The sequence below is a fragment of the Delphinapterus leucas genome, chromosome 13 (assembly GCF_059928025.1).
Source record: "Delphinapterus leucas isolate spDelLeu-1000000601 "Yukka" chromosome 13, BTC_Dleu_Yukka2, whole genome shotgun sequence".
Taxonomy (NCBI): domain Eukaryota; kingdom Metazoa; phylum Chordata; class Mammalia; order Artiodactyla; family Monodontidae; genus Delphinapterus; species Delphinapterus leucas.
In genome coordinates this window covers 33,381,165-33,408,473 of record NC_143141.1, presented here as the reverse complement: position 1 = coordinate 33,408,473, position 27,309 = coordinate 33,381,165, and positions in this window count along the sequence as shown.

The window sequence follows — 27,309 nt, the reverse complement described above, 5'->3', positions numbered from 1 at the left end:
GAGCCCCATATGCCTGCGAGCACGGTGCCACCTGAGGCTACTTCAGCTGGAAGAAGTGGAGAAGTACTCAGGCAGCAGGGCCCGCCTCTCCTCTCTGCTTCCATTTCTGACATTCGAATCTTCAGAAGCGGACATCCTCTGTCCGCTCCAACAACACCATGCCCCGTGCTTCTAGCCTTCCTTCTCAAGCAGTGGCAGAAACAAAGACTAGGGCTCTTCAGGGTAGGGGGCGGATGATGGGAGTGCACGTCTGGCTCTGGCATTATCTGCACAGAGGCACATTCCTTCCCTCGCCCGCCCCCACCCAGAAACATCATCATTCATTCCATCACACACACAGCTGGGGCTGGGGGAGGCCATGACAGGTGGGCCATTCAGGAGGCAGGGATGGGGCGCCGCGGTCTTCTCCCCACCTCCCCCAAATAAGACAGATATGTCCCCTCTGAACATGCTAGGGGAGATTATTTTAACAAGCACTTTTGTACAAGGAAATCAGTGTGTTTAACCTAACAAGCAAAGAACAGCCCAGTGGGGCCCATAAATCTCGTTCCCACCTATTAATTTTACGGCCTACATAAAGCAGTGTTGAAGCCCAAAGTATATGTGAACTAAAAAGGCATTGCTCATTCTGACACATATACGACGTGGCCAGGACTCGAACTCTGACCCTGACCCTCACTCCAGGAAGCCAGCTCCCAAGCCTCACAGGGTGCAGGGGCTCACGCTGCAGAAACCTGCTCAGCCTCCTCTGGAAGATCAGGACAGCTGGAGGAGACGCTGGGGAGGGGGTGGAGGGTGCTGGGGTCAGTGGGGATCCCCAGCTCAGAGACCCCAACCAACCCTAAGGCTGATGTGTGGAATCTCGCAGGTTGGTCACTGCCCGGAGGCACCCATGCAGACAGAATTGAGGGCTGAAATCCACCCGCATTCTGTCCACATCTGTCCCCTGGGGCAGGGCTACATCTGCCCAGAGTGGGGCATTTTTATTTTTTTTTAACATCTTTATTGGAGTATAATTGCTTTACAATGCTGTGTTAGTTTCTGCTTTATAACAAAGTGAATCAGTTATACATATACATATGTTCCCATATCTCTTCCCTCCTGTGTCTCCCTCCCTCCCACCCTCTCTATCCCACCCCTCCAGGCGGTCACAAAGCACCGAGCTGCTCTCCCTGTGCTATGCGGCTGCTTCCCACTAGCTATCTATTTTACGTGTGGTAGTGTATATATGTCCATGCCACTCTCTCACTTTGTCCCAGCTTACCCTTCCCCCTCCCCATATCCTCAGGTCCATTCTCTAGTAGGTCTGTGTCTTTATTCAGAGTGGGGCATTTTAAAAACCCACACAGAGGTGCTCTATGATTGGCAGCCGTGCTCACAGACTCCCTTGGATAAATCTAGATCTCTACCTTGACTGCTTCAAACATTGACCCCCAAATCCAATGACTCCCTGTACTCCCAAATTTCACAGGCTTCCCACCATCAAAATTCATGATAATTGTCAGCTCCTGACTTAAGTAACTTGCTGATCCCCCCGATCCTGAGCGTGCTTTGATTGTCCACTCAGCATATAATGCTCAAAACTGGTCACCCCACAGCAACTCCATATCGATTCCCACAAAGTCATCAGGACACAGACCACCCCAACGTAACTGATCATTAGGCTGAGCTACCTCAGTCTGCCACTGACCCTATAATAGAAGAAACAGAAGAGGAATCTCACCAGCACCCTTACTGTACCCCAGCCATATGCCGACCCCCACCCCCAAACTCAAGGGCACCGCTCTGCTCAGTACTTTCCAGCCCCCACCCAAATTCCCGCCCCACCCTTCTCTGCGCCGTCTGTGCCCAGGAGGCTGGCCTCTGGGAACTGCACCGTGCCCCCCTTGCCCTCTGCTTTCCAGCCAGTTTCCCAGATTAGAGCCCCTATTGGTGAGGTGAGAGAGGGGCCCCCAATGTCAGGAGCATGCACTCCCTATCATGGTTTTGCTTTATCTTGAAAAACCATGTGGAATTCACGCTCTATAATATATCTTCGTTAGCTTTATTATATAAATGTTTCTCTTAGGTTGAGTTCCCCAGAAGCAAACCCAAGACAAGGATATGAGGGCAAGTTGTTTACTTGGGCCGTGATCCCAGGAAGCACCATAGGCGAGTGGGCACATAAGCCACGAGCCAGGGCAGGGAAGGGAGCCCATACAGGGGGGATTAATGAGCAAGGGACTCTTTAGGAAAGGGGCTCAGTCCTGCTGAGGACCCAAAGCCGGTTCTCCACCATTTCCTGCCCGTCATGAGTGTTGGGCTGTCACTGAGGGCACCTGCATGGTGAGGAAGAAACCTGCTTGCACAGCCAGACCATGCGCCCAGGCAGAGTTGCAGGTGCCAAAAGCAATCAGCATATAAGGAATGGTGAGTACCAAGGGGGTATGGGCAGAGCAACAGTAGAATTTATGACAGTGGTTTTTTTTTTTTGCTTTTTTTGCGGTACGCGGGCCTCTCACTGCTGTGGCCTCTCCCGTTGCGGAGCACAGGCTCCGGACGCGCAGGCTCAGCGGCCATGGCTCACGGGCCCAGCCGCTCCACAGCATGTGGGATCCTCCCGGACCGGGGCACGAACCCACGTCCCCTGCATCGGCAGGCAGACTCTCAACCACTGTGCCACCAGGAAAGCCCTACGACAGTGTTTTTGCCCAAATATTCAAGTAAACTTGACCCCAGTATATCCCCTGGTTTCTGCAGGCTCTAAGAAGCCCAGTTTCAAAAGTCCACACCCAGAACGCTCCGCCCCAAACAAGGCACTGACTCTCCAAATACACTCTTTCCGCCACAGCTCCTATGACTCTTTCCCACCCTCATCATCTCTTGCTGGCCAGCTGACCTCTAAACCCCACTTCATGTGGGACCCACCACTCGAGTCACCATCTGATGCCAACGCAGCCTTGGGACCTCTGCTTACGGGCTTCCCTTCCTCTGGGGGTCATCCCCGGAGACCACTCATCCATCCCTATCCCCAGTTTCCTCCACATCCTGACTTCTCCAACTGAACCTCAAAATGCCCAACCGGTTCCCAGCCCCCACTGACCACCCAAACCTGCCTGCACCTTGCTCCTCCAATCTGATAACACAACTTGCAAAGGCCCACACACTGCAAGGCCAACTATATCTTGAATCCTCAACCACGACTGACCCCAAACTACGCTGAGCCCCTAATGCCAACCACACATGGATGCCTCGGTTCCATCCCTTCCCTACACACTGACCCACAGACACAACCACACTGGAATATGCAGCCCAGCCACACATTTATCTCTGAACTCAGTCCCACACATGGTGTTGCAATCCCTAATACACACCAGCTCCCCAGTCCCAACAGCACATGCACTAACCTCTCAACTCAACAAGACACAGAGCCAGCTTTCCAACCACAAGCTGACCCCCAGTCCCAATAACTGCCTGTCACTCCCATCTCAAGCCCCACATGGATGCCCACCATCCAGTTAGAGCCACTGGCATAGATGCCCCAAGCTGAGCACTCATTAACCTCATGATCTTCAACCAATGACCTCAGTCCCAGCTACCCCAAAACCAGGCACTCTGACCCCCAAACAAGGCCTTATCCTTAACCACAGAACTTAACATCGCTCTCAGTCCCAACAAAGAGTGACTTTGACTTAACCTCAAAGCGACCACGTCCCAAGCATACACTGACTCTCACACTCCCTCCGTGCTCTTACCACCAGCCCAAGCCAGCAAAGACATGCTGACCCCAGAGCCAAACACTACACGAACCCCCAACCTGACTGGGAGCTGAACACCCCGTGCCAAACCTCACTGCCCTCCACAGAGACAGAGGGCACTCTGATAGCAGCCCCAAGCCTACCCACTGTTCACTATTCACTGGTTATCCCAACCGCACTGAACCCCCAGCCCCACGGGGCCTTCAAATCCTGTATACACACCAACCCACCACAGAACACTGCCAGCCCAGGCTCCCTCTGTGCCCTTCAACCTCACACCTGAAGGGACCTGAAATTCCATCTTCACAGAGACCACCCAAGTTCAACGGTACCCTATTCTCTAATACAACCTGGCCCTGTGGAGCCTATGACCCTACATAAGCAGCACACACAGAGATGGTACTCAGAGAGCGAGTACCATCTCCAGACTCCTGTGGGCAGCAGCGCCTAGACCTGGGACCTTGATGTTCTCCTTATGGCCTAGCTCCATGACCCAGGGAAGGTACCAGCAGTTCTTACCCAGGAACACTGAGACCAGCAGCTACATTCCTCCTATCATTTGTACGTTTAACTTGACTAAGTCTCAAATTCCACTCCAACTTTGAGCATACTGACCTCTTCCGTGAGCTATAATTCCCTTATGCCAAGTCTGGGTCTCCAGGGAACCCTCTCAGGCACAACACCAAGTTGGGTCACGGCAGTCTGTGTAGCCTGCTGGGCGAGGGGTCAGGAGCCTGGGTGACTGTCCTGCTCACTTGCCCACAAGCTGTGTGATCTGAGCTGATCACTTCACCTCCCTGGGACTCATTTGATGCTATACGTCAGGGGTCAGCAACCTACTACAGTTGGATCAGATCCAGCCATGTCCTCTCAATTACCTGTTGGCTATGGCTGCCTTCACCCAACGGTGACAGACTTGAGTAGCTGCAGCAGAAACAATATGGGGTCCAAAGCCAAAAATATTTACTCTCCAGCCCTTGCAGAAACAGTTTGCCACCTCTGCTGCACATCCCCTACCTTCCTCCCAGAGGGTTTAATCACACTAGAAGATTCTGTGTGTGAAGGCTTGGATAAAGCATACCTCCCCTCCTTCTCTGGACTTCTCCAAAAAGACACTCCTTAATGATGTGTGGATTGTTCATTCTGATGGTAATAAAACCTGTGATTGCCTGCCCCCAACCTAGGGCAGGAGGAGGGGCTGAAGAAAGATCACAGGATCAGAGAAAAGGCCTTAGGGCTCTGGTAGCAATATTGGGATGCCCCAGTCTCTGTTTAGGTACAGGCTCTTCCAACATTATTGCTTTTATTTATTGAAACCCAACCCCCATGGCACACAGCACCCTTGGCAGTGGGCCCAGACCTGCCCAGGCCCCAGCCTGCCAGTCCTGGCCAAGAGGACTGGGGGTGGGGGGCACACTGGCCAGGCCCCATTCCAGGAGCCCTGCTTGCTTCCAGCCTGAGGCACTAACCCCCATCCCTTCTCAATGTCTTGCTTACAAGACAGCATTTGGAGACAATTTCTCATCAAACCTTCTTGTAAACATCCTCCTGGATGAAGCAAGCCTGAAGCAGCCCTTATTAGAAACACCTGCACCAGACAGCGGGCCTGGTGAATGACAGCTTGCAGAGCCCCCACTGGCCCCCCTGCCCATCCAGGGGCTGGGGAAGAGGGTGGGTCGGGAGATGGGAGTGAGGGTTTGGGTGGCGGTGGTATCTTCCGTCCCTCTCCCCTCCTCCCTAAGCCCCCACCGGGCCAGCGTTGCCGAGGTGGCGCCCTTCCCGTTGCCACAGGGGACTCGAGGGTCAGGAAGGGTCAGTGAACAGGAATCTCTCGCTGGCTGGTTCTTGCAGTGCCCCAAACGCCCCCCATAAGTCACCCCCCTGAGTTAGTCATTGTCTTTAGGGTCTCTAAGTAAGATGGCAGACACACTTCTTTGCCATCCGTACATCTGGGGAGTGTCAACATAGCGAGTTTCTTAGCACTTTAAGTCAATGAGAATATTCAAGAGTTTCAGCACTAAGTTGGAGGGGAGATTCCTGGGGCAAGGCAGATAGGAGGCTCCATACATGCAATTCCCAGGCTGGAAGTAACCTTGACATGCCAGCAAAGATACAGAAAAAGCCAAGTCAGACTCCAAAGGCCACATGGTCTACTATCAGACAGTTTCCGGCTATCTTTCCTGCTCCAACCAAACATTTTGGTTATTGCTGCTCTGAACCCCCATTTTGCTAAGAGAAAGCAGCAGAAGAAGGGGGAAGAGGGGAACGAAGGGAGTCTATATAAATTGGACCCTGAAATCAATTCTTGTGCCATGAGCATTCTGCCACTGGTCTTTGATGGAAGCTTCTAGCACTCTCTGTGCCCCTCCCACCCCACCTCACCTGGGACTGCTGGCCAAGCACACCCAAACCTCTTCCAGCAATCCTGTTGGCACAATCTCTCTGCCATTGCCTGCTGACCCATCCTAGGACAAGCCGAGATCATCCTAGGCCATCCTCAGGGCCTGGAAAGGGATCTTCTTCTGCTTCTGGGCTGGACGCCCTGTTGCAGCAACCTTCTTAAGGTGGACTGAATGGCTCTAGAGGGAGTAGAGGCATGAACGTCTCTCAAGGTCCAACGAGACAGCCCACGCTGAAGGCCACCACTCACCACGAAGTCCCAGCAGGCCGCAGAGCTGCTCTGGGCCTGAGGTGGGAGAGACCCGAGAAGGGTGGCTGGAAGAAAACCTGTCTTTAATGAGTTGGGCAGAAAGAGGAAGCATGAGGCTTCATGAAATAAATTACTGAAATCTCAATTCCGATAAATCCAGTTTCTTAAAAAAAAACACAACAGCAACTGGTAGGAAAAGAAAATGTAATTTATGCCCATTGAAAGGAGGCCAGGTTTAAATTGATGAAGTCTCCTGTTTGTGTAGTAAATCCATTCCCATTCATGTCACCAATATATTTATCCACACATCCTGGTCCAAGTCAAATCTTCATTATTTTATTATTCAACAGGGGGCAGAGGGGAGGGCAGGGGAACAGAGTTCTGTGTCGAATTAATAAAGTCTCACTCTCTCCCCCAGACCCCTCCTTGCACAGGGACAATTTATCCCTAAGAAGGAGGCAGAAGAACTGGATGCAATTTATGTGCTTTGAAAGAGACCCAAACGTAATTAGGCAAAGTCTCAAGTTCACCGAGAAATAAATCCCAGAGAAAGTAGCCGGGGGTAAAATTTACGTTCCCTGAAAGTCTGAAAGCCTCTCTCCCACCGGCCTCCACCCCTCCCCCAGGCCACCACGCTGGGTTCCCAAAGCCGGCCAGGCCCAGGGATTCTCTCCAGCACCCCGACTTCCCAGGGGCCCCGATGTGTCCACACGGCACTCCCCTCAGCCTGCAGGTCCCCAGGGGTGCTCACCCTGCCTTTCCATGCCTCCCCTTGACACACACACACCCCTCAGGCCACTGTCCCTTTTCTCCACAGGGCTAGTCATAGGTGCTGATAAACCTATGGGACTTCTCAGCCTGTAGCAGCATCTGCCCCAGAGAAATGAAGAATTCCTGGGAGTACCCTGCCTTTGCATCAAGTCAGAGGGTTTGGGGGGAGCAAGGCAGTTTCCCCGAAATAAACCACCACAGGCAGCCCCTCTGAGGGTCCAGGGGGTCTCGTTACACGCCTGAGGTCCCACTTTTCCTCATTTGGGAGTGAGGGTGCAGAAGAGGTTTTTTCCCAAGTCGGACATGTGGCGTTTGGGTCAGGGTGGTTCAGGATTTTTAAAACAATTAATTTGGAGACTCCAGAGTGACTGGGCTAGGAGACAATGATCTGGGGAGGGGGCTGTGCTGCTGAGGGGCTGCTGTCCTGGGGCAGGCAGAGCAGAGCTTTCCACGCCGTGGGGAGGCACAGGGGCTGCTGGAGCGTGGTGCAGGCAGTGTACATCCAGATGAGGTCACAGCTGGGGCACTTCCACCCCCTACTCCACCCACCAGACAAGTCTCTACAGATGGAGCTTTGCGTGGCCGTGGAGTGAAGATGCCCCCAGGACTGAGTCTGCCTGGGTGAGAGGCTTCTGGACACACACAGCCAACAAGGGAAGGCTCCCGTCACTCTTGACAGACCTTAACCTAGGTCCAGCCATATGGCTTCAGATCCTCCTGGCAAGGAGCTAGGCTTGTGGCCCATCCCCAGCCCTGCCCTCATTCTCCCTCCTGTTCCTGGCACTCCAAGGCAAAAGCACTCCAGGAGGGGGCTGGAAGGAGATGATGAGGTCTGAGCAGAGCCTAGGCCCTGGCCACAGAGACAAGAGACAGAACTAACAAGTCACGTGTAGAGAAACCCAACAGGGCCCCACACAGGGCCAAGGAGTGAAAGGGCAAGGAGTGGGGTGGTGCTCCAGTTTCTGGTGTGAGCGCCTACATAGCCAGTGATGCTGTTGGCTGTGATGGGGAGTGTTGGAGGAAGAGAAGCAGGTGGGTGCAAAACGTGATGAGTTTAGTAAGGAAGAGCAGATTTGGGGGAAAGTGGGGATAAGATGGGTTTAGTTTGGGGCAAGTGAACTGGCCGAGACTTTGCCGCATTCCCAGGGAGATGTCCAGTAGGGACACCATCAGGAAGGGGCACCAGGGGTCACCGGCACAGAGATGGTCACTGGCTCCAGGCAACAGCCCAGCCATACCTGTCCAGGGAGAGTGAGAAGAGTGAGGAGAGAGGGGCCCAGGCTACAGGCAGAGGACGAAGGGCCTGCAAAAGACTGGAGAAGGCACGGCCAGGGGGAGGGGGGACAGCGAAGGTGGTGTCAAGAAGGGAGACACGACCAACAGCCTCTTAGGCTGAGAGAGAACACCACACTGACAACTGAGACGTCTCCGTCTCTGGTTGCAGAGGACGTGGATGGCCTTTGTGGCATGAGGGGACAGAGCAGAGGCCAGACCTCAGCGGCAGGTGGAGCGGGCCAGTCCTGTGTGTCAGTCTGAGGATGGGATTAACATCACAGGCTGAACAATAACTGACATGGGATCACAAAACTAAGTGCTGGGACATGGTCTCAGAGAAGTCACCAGAGGACTGGTTCTCAGAGCAGAAGCCCTCTGCAGCCCTGGAGAGCATGCTAGACACTTTTCCTCTGAGACGGGAGGGAAGGTGTTTCTGGATGTGAGATGGAGGGCTGTGCCCAGCTGGGAGAAGGGCAGGGAGTGGGTGGGGTTAGAATGTGGGAGGAGCTCCAAGTGGAGCCCCAGGCCCTTCTTTCCAAGCTGATGCTCTTTGTAAGAACCCTGGATTTTTGGCTTTTACCGGCCAATGGCTGACAAGGTGACCTGCTGGAGGCCGGCTGCCTTGCCCCTGGAGAGTATCAGGCACCTGACTGAGCCCTACAGGACCAGTTTCACCATCTGTGTTCCTTTGCTGCGACTCAGGGGAGGCTCCTCTGGCGCGGGGTCCCAGCTTCCCCATCCAGCCCACTACTGATTGCCGTGCTAATTGGAAGTGACCTGGATGCCAGGAATACTGGCAAATGGGCCCGGGCTGGGCCCCATCTGCAGGCAAGCTGTCTTCGAAGACTGCCTCTCCGTGGGCCACACCTCTGGGAAAGTCATCGGGACTGAAGGGGGCCATCCGATCCAACTGACACGTTATTGCTCAACACAGCCCATCACACATGTTGATGGGAAATGGGCTCGCAGTTCAGCCAAAGGGCTGGTGTCTTTGATGATGCAACTGCCATATCTGTGACGTGGGCGTTCTAGAGGGTTCCAAAAGGGAGCCTGTCTACCCGCAAACTCCCCCTGCACATAGGTGGCCTCAGATAAACTCTGGGGAACCTGGACAGGTTCAGTCAGGCGATTGTGAAGACATTGGGAGGGTTGGGACCACCCTGAGGTCTGAGGGGTGGACGCATAGTCACTGCCGCGTCTCTTGGTGGTGCTTTCCCTGTGGCCACACAGCACCAGTGGGGCTGCTTGATGTCTGTCTGACTTCCCTGATCTGGACAGCAGAGACTCTGGCTATAAAATTCTTGTTTTACGAGGTTCTCTGGGAAGCCAGAAGTCCCCTGGCAAGCCTACAAGGGCAGCCCCGGAGGAGCAAGGTGGAGGAGGTCAGAATGCACTGCATCTCAGTCACTTGATGAGCAACACATTTCTCAAAAGCCTCGACATCCAGCCAGTTGTCACAGGTCTTGGAGGAGGTCCTGGGCTGCATCGTGAAAGGCTGACAATGAATAGAGACCCCAGGACTCTGCTGCCCTTGACCCAGGCAGAGTGAGAGGAATGAGGTGTCGGGGGACAAGTCAGCGCAGGCCCAGGTCTCCTCCTCCATTCTGCATCAGGCCCCAGAAAGCCCCCTTAGTGGACCTGCTGTCTCCCGGGAGCGGAACCTGAGATGGGGATTCATGTACAAGTGATTCATCAAGGAAATGTTCCCAGGAGAAAAACCAACAAAGGAAGTGGGGGAAGCAGGACAGAGATGGGGAGACGCTCAGTAACAGTGTGATTTCAGGTGAAGTCCCAGGCTCTACCTGATCCTGCAAGGAGCTCTGGGGCATAAATTACATCACAGAGTTTCTCCCCACAGAGATAAGGAAACTGGGCGGCCATATTCCTCCAGCAATTAGGCAGTAGCTTCAGTCTGCCCCAGGGAGATAGAAACTCAGCATTTCTAGATCTGCAGGAGTCTAGGTGAAGTGGCTCTAGTGACCCAACAGTAGCCTTCAAAGGTGCAAACTCTTAGGAGTGAAGCTCACAAGAGCTGGGGGATGGGCACAAAGAACCGCAAAAGGCATCTGGGTGGAGCCCAAAATCATCCTTTTCACCTGGCGACGTCATTGATTAAAGATTGCCTCCTAGAGCTGAGGAATGCAACTGAAGGGTCTCTTTGCTCCCAGAGCTCTTAAACTTTTGCCCTAAGCTGCGGGTCCAAATTCCTGCAAACTGTCTATTCCGTTTCCTGGGTAGGTAACAAAGGCTGAACCCAAAGCAGGGCCTTGGGTCGCCACTGAAGGGGCAGCTCCTCTGCTCTAAGTATCAGACCTATCAGCCAGCTGCTTTCAAGCTTAGCAAGAAGTGGAAGATCCTCTTCTGTAAGCTTCAAATCTGGGATGACAATGATCCCCTCATTGACGCCCGTCATGCTATTCTACCCAACACAGGCAATAGCTGAAAACCATGCATCCTCTTCCCAGTTTGGGTCCCACAGTCCTGGCCTTTAACTCCTAGACAGGAATCACTTTGGGGCCAATTGTGTGGTTTTAGTAAGGCTCAGGTATGTCCTGAGAACCTCTATGACCACCCTACTACACTGGGAGTCCCAGGAGTAACCATTAGACAGAGAGAGTCCCTTTGCGAAATGGGATAAAGGAGGACTGATTTTGAGGCCCCTCCTTGCTCGGAACCAAACATTTGGTTCAGGTGTGCAGCTTTTGCCACGATCACCAGAAAGACTGGGCTAAGGGACAAGGCAAGTACTCACTCCTCCAGGGGCTCCCAGCTTTGCTCCTGAACCACAAAACTGGGCACTTGGACCATGACCTGGACCTTTCAGAACAAATGTCAATGAACTCCCACAGAGAAGCAATATAAGATAGAACTGTGTACTGTCACTGTCCATTTTCCTTTAGGCCACAAGGAAGCTCCTATCAAAAGTTTGTGATCAAGAACCAACCATAGCTTGCGGTTAAGTGATTTCTTGATATCATTTTCCCTTATTTACCTATACCCCCTCTACACACCTCTGGATTTGGGGCCTATCTATCTAGATACTGTTCCCAGTGAGGACTCCTTCATTTTCATGAAAAGACAGCCATTTTCTTGCTTATGTCATCAACAAAGCTCATAGTCATGTCTTAAATCAATAGTAGAGGATATTTTCACTCTGGTTGCTTGCCTGATATTGTAACCTGAACTCTCTGTTACTCAGCTCTATTCAAAAGCCTGCTTTGGAGAAATAGTCATCATGGGGGCAGGGAGGGAGGGTTCCTGGTGATATTAAGTATCTTATTCTTGAATGAAGCCAGGCTATCCTAAGCTACAGGAGAGCTCATACTTGGACCACATGGCTTTGAACTCTCCTATAACGGCTGTTACTGAATTGTCTTTTGGGCCTCAGCTTGAATTCCATTCCTATAATCAATATTAAGTTTCATATTACTGTATATGTGCTTTGAAACTTAGTAAGTTGTATGCAATTTACTATTTTTTATGGGACGGTTGCACAAGATCTTGTTTATTAAAGTACACATTGCTCCCAGGAGCAATTCAGAGGAGAAAATTTTCTCCAACTTCATGGCCAAAAACCCAGAGCCTTTTATTATTACATGGGCATTGAGAATCTTGTAATTAATCGTCTGCTCCTCTGCGTTGGCTGGTAGGAAGCTCAGAGGCAAATTAGCATCCCTTCTGTATCAGTCGTGCATGTGTGAGAGTTTCTATAGAGGTGCTCATCTTCAACTTTACTAGATATTGTCAAATTATTATCTAAGGAGGTTGGAGTTATTAACATGCCCATCAAGAGACCCAGAGTTGCTGTTTCTCCCTCTCTTCACCAACACCGGGTATCATCACAGTGTTTAGTTTTTGCCAAGATGAGGAATTTTGTATTTCCTCGAAGGAGGAGTGATTATGTCATTCTTTCTTTAAACTGCATTTCCCTAATTACTCAGGAGCATCTTTTCATATATGCATTGGCTTTGGAATTAACTCACTTGGAAGCTACCTGCTCAGAGCCTTTGTCTCTAGACCTCTAGACCTTGTCAACTTCCTTTTACTCTCGACTTCATCTTACCTCCCTAATCTGTTTTGCCCCCATCTTGATTTCCTTAGCTATTTATACTTATATCCTTGATATAAATATCTGGGTAAGCTGCATAAGTACTCTTGGGGTTGTAGTAATCAGGGTAGGGTAACCCAAGTTGAAATGGCTTAACATAAATTAGAGTTTGTTTCTCTCTACTGTAGCAATCCAATGCAAGTATTGCTGATTGGGTGACTCTCCTCCTATTGTGATTCAGGGACCTGGAATCTGTCAACTCCGTAGTTCCAGAGCTCTCTGCTGGATTCTCCATATCCAGCCAGGATGGAATATTGTAGGGGAGGTTCTCAGGGCCAGGCCTGGAGTGCCATCTATCACTTCTGCTCTTATCCCGTTGGCCAGAATTTAGTCCCTGCAAGGGAGGTGGGAGATGCCTGGTCCAGGAGGCAGAGGAAGTGAGGTTTGGAGAACACATTAGCATCTCTGCCGTTCTGTGGATATAAACACATTGACGTTGTCTTTCACTCTATGTTGATGGCTCAGTGTGATTGCATTTGCTGTCAGCTCATCTAGATCTGTTAATTTGACAGCAGAAAAGCAGAAGCACATGCAGACACGGTAGAAGGACAGCCATGTGGAAGGTCCATGGAGGGCGACCTTTCTCAGAACTGCCTTGAGTTGGAATCACTTTGAAGTGTTATGAATATCCATCTCTGTTATGAAGGATAGAGAAAAAGACCGGCCGGAACAAGGAAAAACCTAGGAAAATAATGACACTGCCAAAAGGAGAAATCCGTTTCTAGATAAAGGCGGTGGACACTGCATTATCGGGCACTGAAAGAGTCAACAGCAAAATAAAGAATCGCAGTTGGGGTCACAGGTGGCCTGGGAGTCAGGAAGCAGGTCGTGGAGGCTGAGAGATGAGGAGGTCTTAAGGAAGCCGAGTGAGTGGGTATGGCCAGAGGGCACGTGTCTGGGGACTGCTGAGAGCTGTCCTAACAGCTGTCCCCTCCTGAGCCAGGGAGGAGCAAACAAATGAGGTGGGTACAGCCCCTGCCCTCGGGGGCTCACTGTCTGGAAGGACAGACATATGGTCAACTGGCTATAGCCAGACCACGAGAGATCATGCCGTAAAGCTGTTACCAAGCTTCCAACAGGACAGAAATCAGGGAAACAGATTCTGCCAAGAGGGATGAGAGGCGTTTACGCTGGGCTTTGAAAGATGAGTGGAATGCGTAACAGGTGAACAAGGGGAAATGGGAAGAAGTCTGCCGATAAGGCTTCCCGAATAAAGCAGTCCACTTACTTCAGCCTATATTGTTCCATTTATTCGCTCACAACCACGCTATACTGTTATTAGTCCCAGTTTATTGATGAGGAAATGGAGGTGTGAAGATATGTGAAGAGGCTTGACCGGAAACTCAGCCAGAAAGTGGCAGTACTGGCAGAAAAAAAGCGTCTGAATAAGGGCTTTCTGGGCAGAAAACACGGGGTGTGTTTAGGGCAGGATGTCACCCAGCCTTCCCCTGCCACTTAAACCCAGAAACTCCGCAGTGGAGTCCGCCAGGACCACACCCACCCCCTCTACCGATCAGGCCCAGCTGCCCTCCAGGGCTGGGGTGTGAGACAAGACCTTGTGCCCAGCGGGTGCCTGCACCTTCCCTAGGAGCCCGATCTCCATGCCAGCTCGGGCCCTGGAGGTGGCGGCCATTGCAGGCATGGGGGTGGGGGGTAGTACTATGGATAGAGCAGGGGGTCTGGAGTCAGACAGGTGGGGTTCCAAAACCAGCCTCAGCCCCTTCCCAGCCTGTGACCTCCAGCTATGTTGCTTGTTCCTCCGGTTTGGGGTTTTTCATTCACAAGGTGAGGATAATAACGACAGTGTTGAAGGCTGTGTGAGGATTCTGTAGAGATGTAGATGCCTTGTGGGACTCAGGCTGGGGCCAGGGGTTACTGAATCTCTATTATCTGAGATATTTATGGGCAGAGGGGTCTCTCCAGGGCCCCTCTCACTGCCCCTAGTTAGCACTTCTGACCTTAGAAGGGTTTCCAGCTCTGCTAGTCCACTGTCTGCCCCGCGGCCCTCGGGGTGAACCTCTGCAGCCAGCTGGTCCCCCAGGCCTCCCACCTAGAGCCTGTGGGCCCTAGCCTGTCTCACTGGAGTGGTTGCAGACCAGTGCACAGGACCTCGATCACAGCCAGCCATGACTCCCTCTTACCAGTTAAGACTGACCCCCTCTCCCTAGAGCTGAAAGCCTTCACACCCCATCCCTTTACCGTATCTCCACACTAACCACGGCCCCCTCTCTCCAGCAGGGACCTGAGCGCTCACCTTCCCGCTGCCACAGGAGTGCTCATGCGTTTACCTGTGCTCTCTCCCACCCCTGTTGGCAGGGCTTAACTGGACACTCCTCCCTTCTGAGGCCCTTTCCACTAGGAGCCTGGCCCAAGCACCTGGGACCAAGAAGGATGGACAAAACAACCCGGGCCACCTCTGCCTCTAGCCCGCGGAGCCCACGTCGCCTCCCGGCCAGGCAGCAGGAGGCAGTGGCCAGGAGAGGAGCCATTGTATTCTCGCACTGCTCCAGGGCTGGGCAATCCTCAGCCAAGAGCTAGGGAGTCCAATGCAGCAGGCGCCTACCTCGAGGTTCATTTGATCCAACCTGCTCATTTTATTGGGGCAACTGTAGCCCAGAAAGGGCCAGTGGCTGGCTCAAGTCCCAAGAGACAAGAGCTCTCTGCCAGGCCCACGAGCCCCCCTGATTGCTGCCAAGCGAGCCCATGTCCCCCCCTCCAGGGAAGATGAGATAGAATGGGTTGCAGGCTCCTTGTCACCAAGTCTATTTGAAAACTGTGAATGGATCTGAGATGCTTGGGAGGAGGCAGAGGGAGGCCAGTAATGGTCTAGTCTTAACAAAATAAAATTTTATGTTCCTTAAATACATGAAGTCACCCTGAACGGCCATTAACAAAACATGGTCAAGGAAAGGTGGTGGCTCCTTCAGAGATGAGGTCAGAGTTCACTTGTGATTGGCCTGCTAACTGCTCCCTTGCAACTGGGTGTTGCCGAAGGGCACAGAGCTCCCTCTGCCATCTGGAACACAACCCGCACTCGGAGGCCCGGGAGCTCCTGTTATCATTATCTCGTTCCCACTAAGAGTTTGCTCAGCGCACGTTCCAATCAGCAGGGTCCAATTCCTCTCTGGCCCTGCGAAAGCGTCAACAAATTCTAAATTAGACATGTCAGAGCTAACACGGGCCTCTCTACTCTTCTTAATTTTCTTCCACTGTGTGTTTCTCATCCCCACCACCATCCACCAGCTAGATCTTCAATTCCATGGAGATGGGGACCGTGTCTTCTATTTCATCCATTCAACAAGTATTGATTGACCACCTGCCACACGTGGGATCAGGTGCCCTGGGGAATATAAAACGTGGGAAAGCCGCAGTCTTAGCCTGCATGGAAGAGGCAATGACCTTGTTGTGAATACGATGCCTTGCTTTATGTATCAATATTTTCAAGGCCATTTTAGACGCTAACTCATTTGGTCATCATGATGGTCCTGAGGGGGGGACAGAGATAATATTGTTCCCATTTGTCTGTCAAGTAAACTGAGGCCCGAAGAAACTGACTCCCCCAGTGCCACTCAGTCTGTTGGTAATGGAGCTTGGGCTAGACCCCCCAGTTCTCCCTTCTGCCAACAGGGGCTGGCTGGACCGTGCGTGCTCACCCACACAGCCTTCTCTGCCTGCTTGGCTCGTGACCCCTTCTCTCTGGCCCTGCCCAGTACAGCAACTAAGACCCCCACCCCCAGCCAGTGCCCCCCACAGGGCTCAGCCAAGAGCCCCACCAAACAGGAGCTCCGTGAAGGGGTAACTGTTCAGTGGGTGATTCCTGCTTGTAGTTTTAAAGAAAACAGGGGCCCCTGGTTGGAGGTAACATTGTCACATGAGCTCCCTAGGGGCAATGAAACTGTCCCATCCCAGGAAGCAGCCAGCAGACAAATGATTTTGTCTGCAATGCACACCAGCCTTTCATCTTTAATCTACAGGAGCCAAGCAGCATGCCAACGGCTTGGTGTTGACCCTCTGCGAGGGAGAGTGTTCTGCGGAAGAAGTGGGAGCCAGGTAAACTGAACTGGAACAGGGCCATTGGGGTACCCCCCTTCCTTTTCACAAGCCAACCCACTTATTCTGCTGCCTAGAATGTTCTCCATGGATGACTCTGGCTTCTCTGAGGACACTGCATTAATGTGGCAGAACAGGCTGGGTGGGGTGGGAGGGTGAGAAGGCGGCAGATGCAGCCACCTGGTCTTCACTCCCACAGCCCCTGGTCGGGTGGGAGTGGGCCGTAAACTTGAAGAGCTAAAGAGTCCATATGGGCGGAAACGACTTCTGGGGAGGAGCAGGGTTAGACCCTGGAGGGGCCGAGTGGGAGCTTCCTCTCGGGGCGGCAGCAGAAGAGATACATCTCTGCTTTCTGGGAAAGTTTTGTCCCAGGACAGCGAGGTTCTTAAACTTGAGTATGCCCGCGATTCCCCGGGGGAGGACTTGTGAAAACAGATTCTGAGGCCCCACCCTCAGAGTTTCTGATTCAGCAGGTCTGGGGTAGGGCCCGAGAATGTTCATTTCTAACAAGTTCCCAGGTTGACGCTGATGCTGCTGATCTGGGGTCCACACCTTGAGAACCTCTGGAGCTTTCTAGAGGCATGGACAAGCTGACCTGTCATGTGGGGAAGTTCAGAACAGAAGGTCAGCAAATGGCTGTCTTCAAAAGCCTCTTAGCTGGCTCTCTGGGGGTGGTCTGGGATGGTGAGGCAGGGAAGTGGACAAGTGATGGCCCGTCTCCTTCCTTCTTTCCACCCCATCAGGGAGGAGGGAGAAATAAGCCGGAGGTGAGAGGTCAGGAGTGTCCTCCTGGAAGTGTGCATGTGGGTATGTGTGTGCATGCATGCGTGCGTGTGTGAGAGAGAGACAGAGAGACAGAGGGAGAGAAAAAGCCATGCAGCTGGTGCTGGCCTTTCCCTGACTCAGGGGCTCATCCGAACTGCTGACTCTTCCTCCAATTCCCACTGTTTGACCTCAAATAAGTGTCCACAGCTTTCTAGGACTCTTTTTCTCTCCCATGAAAGTAATTTCATGGGGATTCCCCTCCTGGTCTCTCTACCACCCAGCTTGTAGCCATCCCTCATGCCAAGCCAAGCACCTGCCTCCTCCAGGAAGGCCTCCCTGGCTGCTCGGGCCCTTCTCTGCCTCTGCCCCTGGCTGTCCCCACACCATAATGGCTGGACCCCATGTGCTTCTTCTCCTATTTAGCCCACAGTGCCTTTATGTGGCTGAGCCACAGCAGGTGCTCGGCAAATAATTCTGAGGCGAATTTGATTTAGAGCAGGGCTGGGAGAACCAGGAGTGGGAGGCAAGGAATGGCAAGGCCATGGGCTCCCAACTGCTGAGCTAAAAGTGGAAAGTACAGTCACAGCCGCGGAGGCTTGGCCTTCTTCCTTCTCTCGCCATCTGTTTTGCAAGGAAGGGAGCAGAGAGAGGCCACAGCACGTGTGACTCACTTGCTGGAGTCACGGGTTGCAGCAGTCAGGGACGGGGGGTTAGGAAAGGAGGCAAACTTCCTGTCCCGGCGAATGACCCCTCCAGCTACGCTGCTTATACAGGCTCCAAAGTTAGGACCCTCCTCGCCCCTCACACCCACATCCAATCCCACGAGAACTCCAGGAGTCTTTCTCCAACCTATATTCAAATCCATCCCCTTTTCTCCATCTAACTGACAGTGCCCTCGTCCAGGCCACCTTCATCCCCCCACTGGACCCCTGAAATAGTATCCTCTCTTGACGCTCCGCTCCACTTCTGTTCCCTCGAATCCACTCCAGCCAGAGTGATGCGGCAAAAGTGTCAGTCATGCCACTTCCCTGCTTATAGCCTTTCAAAGGTTTCCCCACCACGCTACAAATAGAAACCAGACTCCTGGCCACGGCCTTCCAGACCCTTCTGGGGTCGGTCCCTGCTTCAAGCTCACACCTCCTGATTCTCCTGCTGCCCTCCTCCCCCCTCCCTGTGCTACGGCCACATCAGCCCCCATGTATTCCAGCCCTTTCCCCTCCTGGCCTTTCAGCTCTGGCTCTTCCTCTGTCAGGACACCCTCCCCGTGTCCGCAGCTCGTTCACCTACAATTCAGGAGCGCACTGCAAGGTGCTGGCCACCACTGGTTGGACGACTGAGTGACTGGTTGTTAGTGACACTCTCACCCCTGGAAGGGTTAAAAAGGAAGGGTTTCCAGCCCCAGGGCAACCCAGAGGGGAAAGATTTCAAATGTCTAAGTGGATGCTTAATTTGTTATCCCTCCTGTTAGGAGACACAGACTTCTCTGAGTTCCCAGAGGAGCAGGGATTCCTCACCATGCCCGGAGGAGGCCTGAGGTCCTGCCTCCTGCCTGGGTGGGCATCAGGAAGGCTCAGCAGGGGGCTGGCGCTGTCATTCACATCATTAAATGGTGCCTCTGGAGCTGTTCGGGGCACAGGGCCACATGCAGCGGCCCGCGGAGGTTATTGTTAGAGTCTGTTTCTCGGGGGAAAGAGACCAGCGATGCCTTTGCCCTGGGAGGAGAGGTCAGGGAGGAAAGGGAATGCAAGGCCACTTTCGTGTCTTCACACAATGGTTTCTGCAGGGACAGCTTTATTTTTGCTTTTTTTTTTTTTGCCACAAGGATCTCTGGTTAACATACTAAATCTTAAGTGGTCAATAAAAGGCAAAAAGGCATATCTGACCCCATCCTCCCTCCCATCCTGCAGAACTAAGAGACCGACACCTCCCTCGCAGGCGTTGGGAAGATTTCATGAGCAGAGAGCTGTAGAGCCCCTGCCCCCCAGGGTCTGTCACAGGTCTTGTCGTGTGTTCTGTTGATGGGGTGGGGGTGGGAACAGGGATACTGGAACAAGGAGGACTTCCTGGCACCTCTAAAATTATACTGCAAAGAGAAGGAATTCGAAGAAAGACCAGAAAAGGGGGAAATAGTATTGCTTCTCGATATGCTTCTAATTTGGAGATCCTGGCAAAAGGCTGGGAGACAGCGTGGCAGGGTGAGTGGAGCCCTGACCCGGAGCCAGGAGCCGGGGTCTAGATGCAGCTCTGTCGCAGCCTCGGGCCCTGCCACCATCTCCCTCTGTCTCCACGTACCCTCTGCCCACGAAGGGGCCAAGGGGAAAGCCCCCCGGCCCGGCTCCCGCCAGCGCTGCAAGTCTGGGATTCTATTTAAGAACACGCAGCCCATCTGGTTCCCATTGAGCAGGCTGCGTTTTCTCAAGTGCCGCCCACCCCCCCCCTTGCAATCCAGATTCCCACCATGTGACCCCATCTTCTCCCAGTGGTGTTCTGTTTTATGGCTTGTTGTTCTGTGTGCGTGATTTGAGTTTGGGGACTTTTTTTATCCCCCACACACAGATTTCCCTCCCTCTTCCAGAAAACGTGGAGCCTGAACTTTTGACTGCCTGCAGCCCTCAGGGGGATGGCGATGAGGACAGAGGGCAGGAGGAGATGGATGTCTCCGCCTGTCTCCTACTGCCGATTTCTCGGCTCCTTCGTTTGTTTCTTCTCTGTTTGAAGCGCTGCTCCTGATGGCCCCTCACATGAATCAGTCGAGAGCTGAGGCCAGAAAGGAGGCTGGAGAGAAGGATTGGTTTAGTTCAACAGTTCAACCAACACTTATTGAGCTGCCCGGGCCTGTGCGTGCTGGAGCTGCCAAGGGGAGAAGCTGGGCCTGGGGCTGGAGGAGGCCACACACTGGTGGGAGAGACAGGAAGGCATGAAAATCACCCAGCTCCTGGCTGAGCGCTCCCACCTGGTTGTTCATGGGGTCTGGGGAGAGAGCAGGAAAGACCAGGAGCCCCACCAGGGCCGGGACGGCCACAGGGATGGCTTCCTAGAAGATGGGATACCCAGTCATTGGTTCATTCAGTCATCTCACGATTGATCAGGAGCCCCCTTGTAGGTGCCAGGGCCCCCGCTGGGTATACTGTGTATGGAGTGGTGAGTAAAACAAATGTGGTCCCTGTTCTCACAGAAGGAGTCCAGTCTCTAGGAACAGAAAGACATCAAGCAGATAGCAAACACATCTATAGGTATAAAGTGTGAGAATGCTAACAGCATTTATAAAGGGGTCTCATTTATTTTTTTATTTTTTAATGTATAAATATTTAATAGATGGAACAAATACCACAAACATCTCTACCATCCCCGGCCATTGGGCCACAGGCAGTCTACTTAATTCTATGTATAAGGGTCTCATTTAAATGAGCTGATCCTAAAGGAAGTGACATTTAGGCAAGATTGAAAGAAAGAGCAGAGTTAGCAGGGAAAGAGTGTTCCTGGCAGGGCCAAGTGTACGCTGGGGTGCTGACACCCGAGGGAGCTTTACTCCTTGAAGCGACTGAAAGGAGGGCCATGCGGCAGGAACATAGAGGTGGGACGCTGGGAAAGGCGAGCCAGGAGACCCAGGCTGGGGCCAGCCCATCTGGGCCATGGCGAGGCCAGGGGTCATTCTGAGGTCAAGTTTAGGGGTCAGTCTGAAGCTGGGCTTAGTGGTCAGGCACCAGAGCGAGAGGCCGTGCTCAGGCTGTTGCCAAGGTTAGGTCTTTGATGCCAGAATTAGAGGTTGGTCTGTGGCCAGGATTAAAGTCAGTCTGAATGCAGGGCCAGAGTCATTCTGAGGTCAGGTTTAGGGGTCAGTCTGAGGACAGCGTTAAGATCAGTCATCCATTAAATATTCACTGAGCGTCTCCGTGGCCAACTCCCGAGGAGTACCGTGATGGGCCTGACAGCATCCCCTGTCTTCCTGGAACTCAGAGTTGAATGGGAAAGACTGTCAAGAAGGAATGGCCTGATAGTGGGTTCATTAATTACCATTGCACCGAGTGCTACGGGAGAGAACGAAGTATCAATCGGTTATTATGGCCATGGAGCAAATGACCCCATAACTTTGCAGCTCAAAACAACCATTTATTATGCTCGCAGCCTCTGTGGGCTGGGAATTGGAAAGGCCTGGTGGGGATGGTTAGTCTCTGCTCCACGCTGTCTGGGGTTCAGCTGGGTAGAACCCAAGGCTGGGAGTGGCTCTACGGCTGCGGACTGGAATCATCTGAAGGCTACTCGGTCACAAGTCCGGCACCTGGGCCATGAACGCTGGCCAGAGCACCTGCATGTGGTGGAGAAGCCACCATAGCATGGTGGTAGGCCTCAAGGTGTCTGGATTTCTTCCATGAGCCCCAAGTTACGGAAAATTGGCCGAAGTTGCGTCACCTTCTCTGACCCAGCCTCAGAAGCATCACTTCCACTGTGTTCAAACAATCAAGGGGGAAGAAATAAGAAACAAGACAAGGGGAATTAGACTCCACCCTCCATGGGGGCATGGCATGGTCACGCTGTAGAACAGGTGGATCAGAGGTATTTGGAGCTCTCTGGAAAATACCGTCTGCCACGAACCAGCAGAGGGCAGGTCAGATTGCGCTGAGGTTTGGGCTTTCTGAACAGCATTTAGAAAGAGGGGAAGAGAGTTTGCTTCTGGAATGCACACTGGCCTCTGGCACAGTGGGAGCTAATCACTTCGTCAGGCAGCTCCCAGCCCGCAGGACCCATGGGAATAGGTGGGAGGATGTGGGCAAGGAGAAGCTCTGCAAGGACCAGCTTCCCAGCACTCCCTCCGCTGCACAGTAGAGGCCTGACAGTTTCCCTGGTCTTGGCTCTAATTCTTTACTCCAACATCCATTTTCTCTTTATGAAATGGGGGTTAAATTCTCCCAATCTGGACAGATTGGAGGCCGGCATAGTCCAAATTGATTTGGGGTTCCCTGAAGCTTGAGGAACCCACAGGCAGGCCTGACTTTGCTGACGTGCCATACTTTTAAAAACCTTTGGTGCCTTATAGATGGTAATTGTTAATAGCATTTTGCTGATGAAATTAGATGGTTTGTGAATCAAATTCCATACGAAATACACCAGGAACTCTTTGCCTTAATGGAAACCTATGGTAAAGTCTGCTCTAAAATGAGCAGTCGTTTGTAAAGTGAAGAATTTCTCCAACTGTAGTTATCTTTTGGAAAATACTGATTTGTGTCCACCTGGTCAGTGGAAGCAGAGGCTAACTTCCCTGGCTCCATTTCCTTTGCTCGCATTGGTCTTTCTCTGCCCATCTCTCCTGGGGGGGATGAGAGGAAAAGAAATGGGTTCCAACAGCAGCAAAGATTTAAATCAGAAGTGGACAGAGCCTGGGTTATGTGGATCTCTAGGAAAAACAGAAACAGCTGGAATAGGCACCAACCTGGAGACGGTGAGGATGAAATCTGGGCAGCACTGCTTCAGGGGCTCCTTCATGTGTGGTGCAAAGGGCCTTCCACTGCTGACTTCCTGAGCGTCTTGGGGCCTCTCTCTGGGTCTCAGCTTCCTACCCCAGCTGAGATCCATTTCGCGGCTCTTGGGCCCTGACCCCAACAGTACCTACCCCGCCCACCTCCATCCCCTTCGCAGTGGCTGGAGCTCCGCAGTAGTCAGGGCATGACCCCCTTCCTCACTGGCCTTGGGAAACTCCCTGAACTTGGCCCCAGGGCCGGGGTCGGCGGGAAGTGTGGCCCAGATGACCTCATGCTGGGCTCTTGCCCTGCTGTTCATCTGTTCATCTCTCAGCAGGCAGCTCAGTGAATCACCTCAGGGGGAGAGAGCCAAGGCCATTTGAAAACTGAAAGCCCTGTGGGGCCCTTTCCATCCAAGGGCTTTGAGAACAGGCCTTTGGCAGCTCTGAGCTCTTCCCTTCCCAGGGACACAGAATGGAAGGCTAGATGCTTCTCAGCCAGGGCTGCTGTTCCCCAAGGGCAGGTAGAGCATCGCGCCTTCCCCCTTCCCTCTTCCCTGAGCCAGGACTTCGAGACTCCAGCCTGGCTGTGTGTACTCCTTGCCCTCTCTGGGCCTGTCTCTACATCTCTAAGCTACAACCTCTCTGCACTATCTCAGTCCACCCCTGCCCTTCCTCCTCCATCCAGACCACCTCAATCTGCTCCCCTAACCCCAAAGTTGCATGCATCTTAGCCTCAGGCAGTTTCAACTGCACTGAGAAGAGTTCTGTGGCAAAGCTATTTCTTGCTTTCTGAATATTCATGGGCTCCCCCACATTTTCTAGAAGACTTGCAGTCAGGTGGGCCTGGAGTCCAGCTCTGACCAATGATGAATTCTTGGCTGAGCATAGAAGGGCAGCCACGATCCTCCACATACTCTTTCCTCCTGACACCTGGGAGGTGAACACGGAGACCTCATAGTACAGATCTGCACTGCCAAATGTGGTAGCAACTAACCACGTGTGGCAATTTAAATCTGTTATAATTAAGTGAAATTTCAAATTCTGTTTCTTAGTCACACTAGCCACATTTCAAGGTCTTGATAGTCACATGTGGTGGGCAGAGATGGCATTGCACAGCACATCCAGGACATCCCCATCCTTGCAGAAAACTCTGTTGGACAACACCAACCTAGGTGGTGAAGCTCCAAGATTTCAGGTCACTATCAGCCCAGATCCTCAAGTGAGAAAGGAGCAGAGCCTCTCAGTGGCCCACAGGGGACACAGAGCATCAGCATCAGTAAGAAATAAACTTGCATCGTGTGACGCTACTGAGATTTCACAGTGAACCTGTTGCTTCCCCAGAGGCCGGATTTCTGGGCTAGTCAGATTAGCACAGCCCATCTGCACGAAATGAGCAGGGAGCAGCAAAAACAGGCAGAAGAGGACCAAATTCTAGCTTGCTGGGCAAATGCCACATGCAATCCAAGCAATCCGTATAATACAGAGTTGGCACCTTGCTGGCCTTGTAGGGGGAGCTGGCTGGAGCGTAATCATGGGAGAGTCCCTGGAGGGGGTGAAACTAGGGACAGGGCTTGGGAAATGGGCAGGGCTCACATAGCCTTGTGGTTTTCAACCTACAAGAATTGTTGGCTGCCCCCCTGGGAAAGCTGAGATAAGCCAGGAGAAGGGTGGACATCCCAGCAGGAGCACCAGGACGGACCAAACACATGAGCAAAAATGTCAGTGAGAACTCAAATGACTGAGCCATGCCATTTGCCTTGGGGTTGCAATGGAACCTTAGGGAAGCTCAGGAGATAAGTCAAGTCAGATGGGAATTGAGAGGTGAGTTTCCCTGTATGTTTCCACCCAGAGTTGGAAGAGGAGGTAGAGGTGTAGAGAATGAAGGATGAACTAATGCTGTCATTACTGATAGTCAAGGGTGGGGTTGACCTCCGGGATGACAAGTCAGAATTCAACAACTGGGGTGGCAGGGTTTGACTGAGAAGTGTGGGAATTCACAGAGGCAGCATTTTGCTTATAGAATAATCTGTTAATTGGTGATGAATTCATACCGGAAGCTAGTTAACCTCAGAGCTCCTCCGTTTTGGGTTCTAGGCTTAACTCTCCAATTCTCCACTTGGCTTCCTGAGCTGAGTGTCTGCTCAGCACCTCAGCGTGGGCCTGGCCAAAGTGATCCACACCCTGCGCCCCAACCTGGACCAAATGCCACAGTCATCTAAGAGTGTCGCTGGCCATCTTTGAGCTGGGACCTGACTCCTAAGTGGGCATTCACCAGGGTGGTAGAGGATTTGAAGCCAAGGGAACAGCATGTGAAAAGGTCCTCAGGAGCAGGAAGTGGGCTGTGAATCCTTTGAGATTCACACCAGCACCACCACCCACGCACACACACGTGCACAGGCACACACACACAGCTCATCTCTCAACAAGTCCCACTGGGGCCACTGCTGACAGCACCCCAGCCTCTACTCCTCCCCAACCTCCCTGCCTCCCCCATAATCATACCTGACTATTTCCCTCCTAGACCACAGCAGCCTCGGAACTGCTGGCCCTGCCCCCATCTCTTCACCCCGCACCCCATCAATTCATCCTGCATTCCAGCACCATACAAGATTCCTAATGTTGACATGGGCCAATCTGCTGAGAGGACTCCAAAGAAATCACATTGCATTTCTGAGCCTCTTTTCACACACACACACACACACACACACACACACACATCTTGTCTGCTTTTTTCCCTCCTACAGCATCTGGTTCACAATAAGGATTCACCAAACATGCAGGTGGGAGGCACTTGAGGGCCCTGGGTGAAGCATTTCTGGCATCTTGAATGCCCCGTGAGAGCTGCAGAGCTCCCGCCTGCTCCCACGTCAGTCTGTACGTCCTTGAGACCAGAGGAGGACGGCCCTTCACCACACCTGGCGTCCTCCTGCAGGCAATGGCACGATCCTGCAGGGAAGCCTGAGAGTCCAGAGCAGGGAGAAGCCGGGGTGTCCCTCTGTTTCTAGCTGTTCCCTGGGGACATTCCTGGGTGGAGAGAAATCCAATGGAAAGGGAGGCTGGGAGTGGTGCTGTGGACCTCTGTTTCTATTTCTTGACCAGAAGGGCCACATCATTGCCTGCAGGAGGCCTCCACACCAAACCTCTGCTGTCCACTACATGGCAGCCAAGAGCTTCCAATTTATGCCCAGAATAAAATCCAAACCCTTTACCGCCACCCACAAGGCCCTGCATGATCTGACCCCTGCCAACCTCCCTAATCTCATCCCCCTCCACACCCCACACGCCATCTCTGTGTCCCACTATCCTGAAGGTCTTCTGCTTCCTAGAAGAGCCAACTTCTGGCTCCTGAGGGCCTTTTCACATGCTGTTCCCTCGGCTTCAAATCCTACACAACCCTGGTGAATGCCCACTTAGGCGGCAGGTCCCAGCTCAAAGATGGCTTCCCCAGAACCCCAGCCACTGCACTCTCTACCCTTCAGGGTCCCTGTTATATGCTCTCATGGCTCACATTTATGAGAGCTCCTCTCTGTATCTCTTTCACGGTCCCTCATTACAAATTGGCACACCTATTTGTTTATGGTCTGTCTCTCCCACAGAATGTAAGCTCCATGGGGCCAGGACCAAGCCTATCTCACTCAGCAATAAGCCTGGCATATAGTAGGTGCTCAATAAAGATTTGGGGAATGGATGGGAAAATGAGACAATTTTTAAAATCATGCTAAAGATGCTTATGACCACATGGGTCAGCCTCCCTCTGGGCCCATCTCCCCTCTCTCTCTTCTCTACACTCCTGCCCTCACCCCTCACCGTCCTCTGCCCACACCCTGCTCGTTCTTACGGGACACAGGGAAAGGGGCCACAACACACAGCTTCAGCTGGCCTGGGCCCCACACAGAGCCCGGCTGGGGTGGGTTTGTGGAGAATAAACAGGTCTAATCCAGATGAATCTCGCTTTGCCCAGGAGCTGGGCTTAGAATTCTGTGCAGCTGACTCCCCAGGCCGCAGGGCCCTCCCCGAGCAGCAGCCTCGGCTCGCCTGCTGGGGCCTCTGGACAGCAGCCAGGCTCTGCCACCCTCGGGGTCTTTGCCCTCCCACAGCTCTTGGGCCCCCCAGCCCGTAATCTCTCCTCCAAGATGTAAAAATATGTTTCAAGGCACTAACTAGGGAGGTCATTACTTCAAAGATCCTCTCGGCAAATTCTTTTATTGGCCCCAGTTTAAAGAGGTGGAGTCTTCTTATAAGGGGACTCCTTAAAACAGGGCCCACCTGTGAGAATACCGTCCTCTTCGGGGACTGCACTGGGCGGGAAGGCAGGCCGGGCCCTCGGCTGCCCCCAGAGGAAGTGTGGGGAGTAGGCTCAGAAGAGCTTAAGAAATGATCTTTTCCTAAAGAAGGGGAAACTCTTCTTAGTCAAAGACTCCAGATGGGAATTAACACTTTCAGGGCCTAGTTGAGGGACCAGTGGCATTCTGGCCCTGGGAGGTGCCCTCCTTAG